Source organism: Mustela nigripes, chromosome 8, assembly GCF_022355385.1.
Source record: "Mustela nigripes isolate SB6536 chromosome 8, MUSNIG.SB6536, whole genome shotgun sequence".
In the NCBI taxonomy this organism is placed as follows: Eukaryota; Metazoa; Chordata; class Mammalia; order Carnivora; family Mustelidae; genus Mustela; species Mustela nigripes.
In genome coordinates, this window is record NC_081564.1 from 88,699,812 (window position 1) to 88,705,412 (window position 5,601).

The window sequence follows — 5,601 nt, forward strand, 5'->3', positions numbered from 1 at the left end:
ACAGAGAGTTTCAGAATCCTCTCAAAGACTATTGAAAGAAGGGCCGGAGAGGTTGCTTTTTGTATTGCCGCAATTTCCAGAAAACACGAACTTCCAACAGCACAGATTCCAGCTTTTGGTATCTTTTGACAATCTCAATAGGGGTGAAGATCAAGGATTTCCCTACTGGCAAATTGCAAGTGCAGCTCTAAGCGTTTTTCTTCTGAAGAGCTGGGGAAACAGCACACTGAAATTCCTCCAGCAGAAAACACGGATAACCTCGCTGAAGACCCAGCTAATTTGAGTTTGTGAGAATTACTGGACTACTTTTTTGGGTATTATTTCTGAAATAACCTTCCTCTCCTCACCCCCACTTCATGAATATATTTATATGTACCTTTTTCTCTTTCTTTCTTCCTTCCTTCCTTCCTTCCTTCCTTCCTTCCTTCCTCTCTTTCTCTATCTTTTTCGTTCTGTTTGTGCTGCAGCTTCAAATACACATCTTGTTTATTTCCCAATTTGCAGCTATCTCAAGATTGTGAGCCTGTTTAGAAAAGAAAAAAAATTTTTTTTTAATTTGGAAAGCATCTTGTTTTGTAGTATTTCAAATTTAGAATTCCATTTAGCTGCAAAATGAAAACAAAGAGATAAAACACAGTCCTGTGTGTTTCAAGTTCGGATGCATCTCAGCCACATTGCATAGGTTATTTTGATTTAGTTTTAACAAAATACCACATTAAATCACTCTAATGAGCTGTTTCTGTTCCCCTCTCGGCACAAGGTCATTAGGTACAAGACAGCATCTTTCTGCACTGTTTTCACTATTTCATGTCATGGATGTCAAAGAAGACTTTGATGGTTTTCCATGGTGGAGAAGAGGACACGACTGTTCCTGGAGGAACGGGTCTGTACCATGGCAGCGAAGCGATCCGTCACACTCTCCGGGACTGGCCCCAGGCCCTCTGGGCACATGTCTGGTCCTGGGAGAAGGGCTCCTCAACCCCGCTCTCTCCCTCGCTCAGAAATAAGCTCATCTCACACACCGCGTTACAGCAGTAACCCATCCGCGTGTAGGCTTCCTGAGGATGAAACGCAAAAGCTGAAATTAGCATACACATTTAAAATATCTGTCATTAAGTGAATTGAGCTTTTTTTAGGGTAACAGCTGTCTTTTTAATTAAGGAGAGTTGCAGCTACATCATGCTCAGGAAACACTGCACCACACATTCCGTTCACCCATGGCAGGCCAGGAGCTCCCTTCCATTCTGCGACGGGATCCAGACAGCAAGGTGAAAGCAACCAGGTATCTGAAGACTGGTTTAGCGTTACAGTGTGATATGCTAATTATAGAGGAACAGCTCTTGCTCCAGCTTCCAATTAGGGGTCTGAACAACCTCGTCAGTACTTTTCGTGGTTGTTAGCATGTCTAATTATTTACGTCCTGGTATAATTTCTGTGAAAGCTGGTATTCAGGTGAGTGGTGTCGTGGGTGGACTCCCACTGAACGTGAGATGGACCAAAACAGGCTTGCCGGCAATGCTCTGGGGAAGACGGAGCCGGGGTTAATGTTCAGCAAAGCTTTCCAAAGTGACTTTGGGGGGAAGGAGGGCCAGGTCTTTTATTCAACTATCACGGCAGCCCTGGCATCCTGCCAGACCCATTCCTTGGAGGGGACAGAATCCGCCACCATTCCCTCCCAGCACTGGGAAGGGCTGTGTGTCTTCACTGCAAGGATCAAATCTAAGCGAAGATAAGAGCTGCCTTTCCAGGTATTTATCAAAGTTGAACTCCTTTCTCCTCCACGCCTGAAGAACTAATTCATAAGTTACTGAGAATGAAGCTGACAATGATTTACATTGTTGGTGACTATTTAATGCGGTTGATAGGTCTTCACTAAAGCATCACACACACACACACACACACACACACACACACACACACACTTACTATGCAAATATTTTTATATTTTGTGGCTACTCTCTCTTAACCAAATAACATTTGTGTGTGCTAGGGTGTTAGCAAACAAGAGACACATTTGACATCCATGTCACATCTTAAAGGCATTTCCACCAAAATCAAGATAAGACTGCCAAATGTGTCTGCATGGAGAGATTTAGTGCCCCCCCAAGTTTTTCAGTACTTACACAGAAATGGGTTTGTGGATGAAGTTATTTTAACACAAGTGGCCATATCCCTCTGAGGTTCAGCAGAGACACGAATGAAGATCAAGTCCAACAGCAATGTCTGAAGAAGTCGGGGTCCCTTATGCTTCACTTTATTTGCCATGTGATCCCTCTGACAAGCAGGAAAGTTTTTCTAGCTCTCTGATGTTATGCATGAGAAACTGGTGGCACAGGAAACGTTTAAGGTTGAACAAAGCCGGTGGTCATAGGAATAGTGAACAAGTTAATTACGAGAAGTAGGTAAAGGAAGAAGGCATGAACAGGAGTCAACTACGGACCCACATGGGTGACAGGGTACTGGGGAGCCAGCTCAGTGGTGTTTTTCAAGACCCTGCAAACCAAGCTTCTTTCCAAGAACTCAACTACACAACTAGCACAGAGAAATCAGAGCCTAATACACACAACCCCATCAATGAGATAGATTGCTCTGATGGTCTACAAGAATTACTAACACCCTTAGTAAATACACTGCCAAGGGAGAGGCAGAGGACTTTTGGCAGGATAAGAAGTAAGTCCAAAATGGAAGCACAGGAAAGAACAGTTACACAGGTGAGGTTTTGCAGAAATCATGCAAACAATGATCTTGGGACTGGGTCACCTGTCCCCTGGACTGAGGGCCCACTCTGTTGAACAGGTGAATGGTATTATATAGCCAAGCGTTTGGAATAATGAAACCTTGTTCTGACTGCCCATTCCCCAGGCTCTCTTCTGATTGTCTGACTTCCCAAGCAGTCTGCCTATGGGGACAGAATGTGTCGGTCAGGACCAAGAGAACATCTGGTCTACCTGACAGTTATATTACTCGCTGTAAATTAATGAACTGGCACTTTGGTTTCCTATGTCAGTCTCCTGTGAGATGTGTTAACGTGAGTCAGCTTCTCGAACTGTGGGACCCTGAAAAATCAGCGCATACACATTGCACGGCCTGACCCAAGCCACACTGGAGGACCACTCTGGAAAGTTTCTGAAGGCCTCAGTTAAATTAAAATGTCATCCCCAAAGATTAACACCTAAATAATCATTTCTTCAATCAAAAATTGACTCTAAATTTTTGACGCAGTGTGATGTAATCCAGAGACACTGAATCGGCAGTGGGGCTAAGTTAGAGACCTGGCAGCAATTAATGGTTGACACCCTGGACAAGAGGACAGGACAAGTGACCACTCAGACCCCAGGGACCTGCCGTGTCAAGGCAGGATGAGGCTGGAGCATTTTTAATAATGAGAGATAATCTTGTAAATCTTGAGGGATTAAGAATCGATGTAAGGGAGACCTCTTGAAAGGACTTCTGAAATAGCTACAGAGCTTGTCCCCAATCGACATTTTCTTATACAATAACAGTGACAGTGTGACAATAATGTCCCTAGAAGAACAACGCAGACCTGAAACTGCTTCTCTCCGAGGAAGCCTCTGTTTCCATAAGACCAGAGAGGAAAGAAAGGACAGAGCAGAGCAGTGCTGTGCGCGGTCCTCGGCAGGCCCCACAGGAGTCCCCTGTAGGTCATCGCAACCCGCAGTCCAAATCACGTGTGCACATACAACACCAAATCATGTGCAAAGTGCAGACCGAAAATGGAACAAGAGCAGACTTTTCCGGGCCTCTAATGATTTTTTGATTCGGAGTGGATTTGCGGCTGGGCGGTTGGGATGCCGCGGGGCGGGGTGACCTCCCCAGGGGGCGTGATTCCAGTGCAGCATGATGCAAAAGGCAGGCCTTGGAATTGTGCAACAGGGTGGCCCTGGGCCAAAGACTGGTCAGAGCAGCCCCTGCCCCACAAACGTCTGCTTGAATTACAGAGTGAGCCCCACAGGCACGGGAATAAAGGGAACCGCGCAGCCTCCCATTCCCAGGCTCCGCTTTCCATTTGCACACCCGTTACCTTCCCTGGATTGAGTCGTTCCCATGCTGACAAATCTCAGAAAAACTGCAAATGTGGTTCTCTCTGACTGCTGGGTGGAGAGACCCCTGGTTAGTCACAGGGTCCAAATTGCATACATCATCTTCCTCCGGAGGAACTCGGGGGAGTGATGACCGCCCTGTGTCTCAAGGAAGTGTGGGGCGTTAGTGTGCTGGCCGCATCCCCGCATCGTTCCGACGCTGTCTGTCAGGCAGAGGAGAGCCGAAGTAAATCACGTGGCAGATAATAGCACAGTAGGGACAGTGCCTGGGGGAGGAGAGAATGATACCTGAGCCACTTCATGCGCTATTTTCAGGAATAGAATATTTGGAAATCTCAAAGACATTTGATAATTCTAAACAGCTCGTTAAATTACCCTGCTCACTCCGAAAGAGAAAGAGATTCCAAATCTGCATTCATGTTGCTGAGGGGGAAAAGCATTCAGAATAACTCCTGCACGGATTTTTGGCGAGCATCACGGCACTTTTCTCTGAAGACATTCCCTCCATCGCCCGCTGCTCGCTGCTTCACAACACTTGACAAATTCTCAGTTCTTAAAAGCCCCCATAAATGTTTTGTAAATCGCTCCATTTTATCAGGGAGTTCTCAGAGCCTTGTCCCTGATCTTCACCGTGTTTTCATTCCCCACTCCCTGTTTATCTTTATTTTTATGCATTTTCCAACATAAAAAGGCTGTCATTATTAGTGCCAGCGCCCTCATTATTATTATCATGACGTTAGAAAAGATTTACGGTCTGCAAGCTGGAAATTCTCACCATCTTAAGAGTCTCACCACTCCTGACAAATTAAAAAAAAAAAAAAAAAAAAAAAAGGCCATCTCTAGGGAGAAAAAAGATAAAAGATATCTTAAATTGTTCCGTGGTGTCAGGAAAGAGAAGTGTGCCCATCCCCACTTCTTAGGGGGGTTTTTAAGCAAACTGAGAGCCAGAAGAGACTCTGCTGGAGAGACTGGGAGATCCTTCGCGGGGACTCTGCTCCGACAGCAGGAGGAATTGCCCCGATGTGGACCCGCAAAGCTGCCGGAAGGAGACAGGAGGGTCGTGATGGGATGTGGCAGAGAGGGCCGGAGAAGGGCAGAGCAGGGAACTTAGTGAAATGGCACCCAGACCTGAAATTATAGACCTGTTTGGAATATGAATCCCCACAGGGCTTCTGGGGGCCCGCGATTGAAGCTTGTTTGGAATCCTTTCCCGGACAAGTTCTATTAAAAATGAGATAGTGTACTGTAAATACGGGACCGTGTGTTCAAGCATTTGGTCAGCACTCGGGCACCTGATTCATTCCCGATAGCACAATCTCCTGGATATTAGACCGGGAGCTCAGGGAACAGCCGGCACATGTTTCCATCACTCAGAATCGCTACCTTTTTAAACACAAGCATGTCAATGAAATACCGGCTGCGGCCAAGCCGAGCTTGGGCACCCAGCTGCGGCGGCTGCCCGGGGGGGGGGGGGGGGGGGCTAGCGGGGCGCCCCAGTCCCCCCCGGCCCGCGCTCCTAGCAGAGCCCCATCCCCAGGAG

At 46.7% G+C, this 5,601-nt stretch overlaps 1 long non-coding RNA gene across 1 annotated transcript; it reads right to left on the reverse strand.

The window, feature by feature from the left end:
• Positions 1-648: 648 nt before the first annotated feature.
• LOC132023998 (uncharacterized) lies at positions 649-4,063 on the reverse strand. The gene is made up of 3 exons (XR_009406129.1): positions 4,043-4,063; positions 2,124-2,323; positions 649-1,058 (listed from the first exon to the last, which is right to left on the reverse strand). It is a non-coding gene; the product is annotated as an uncharacterized LOC132023998 (long non-coding RNA).
• Between the last annotated feature and the right edge of the window lie 1,538 nt (positions 4,064-5,601).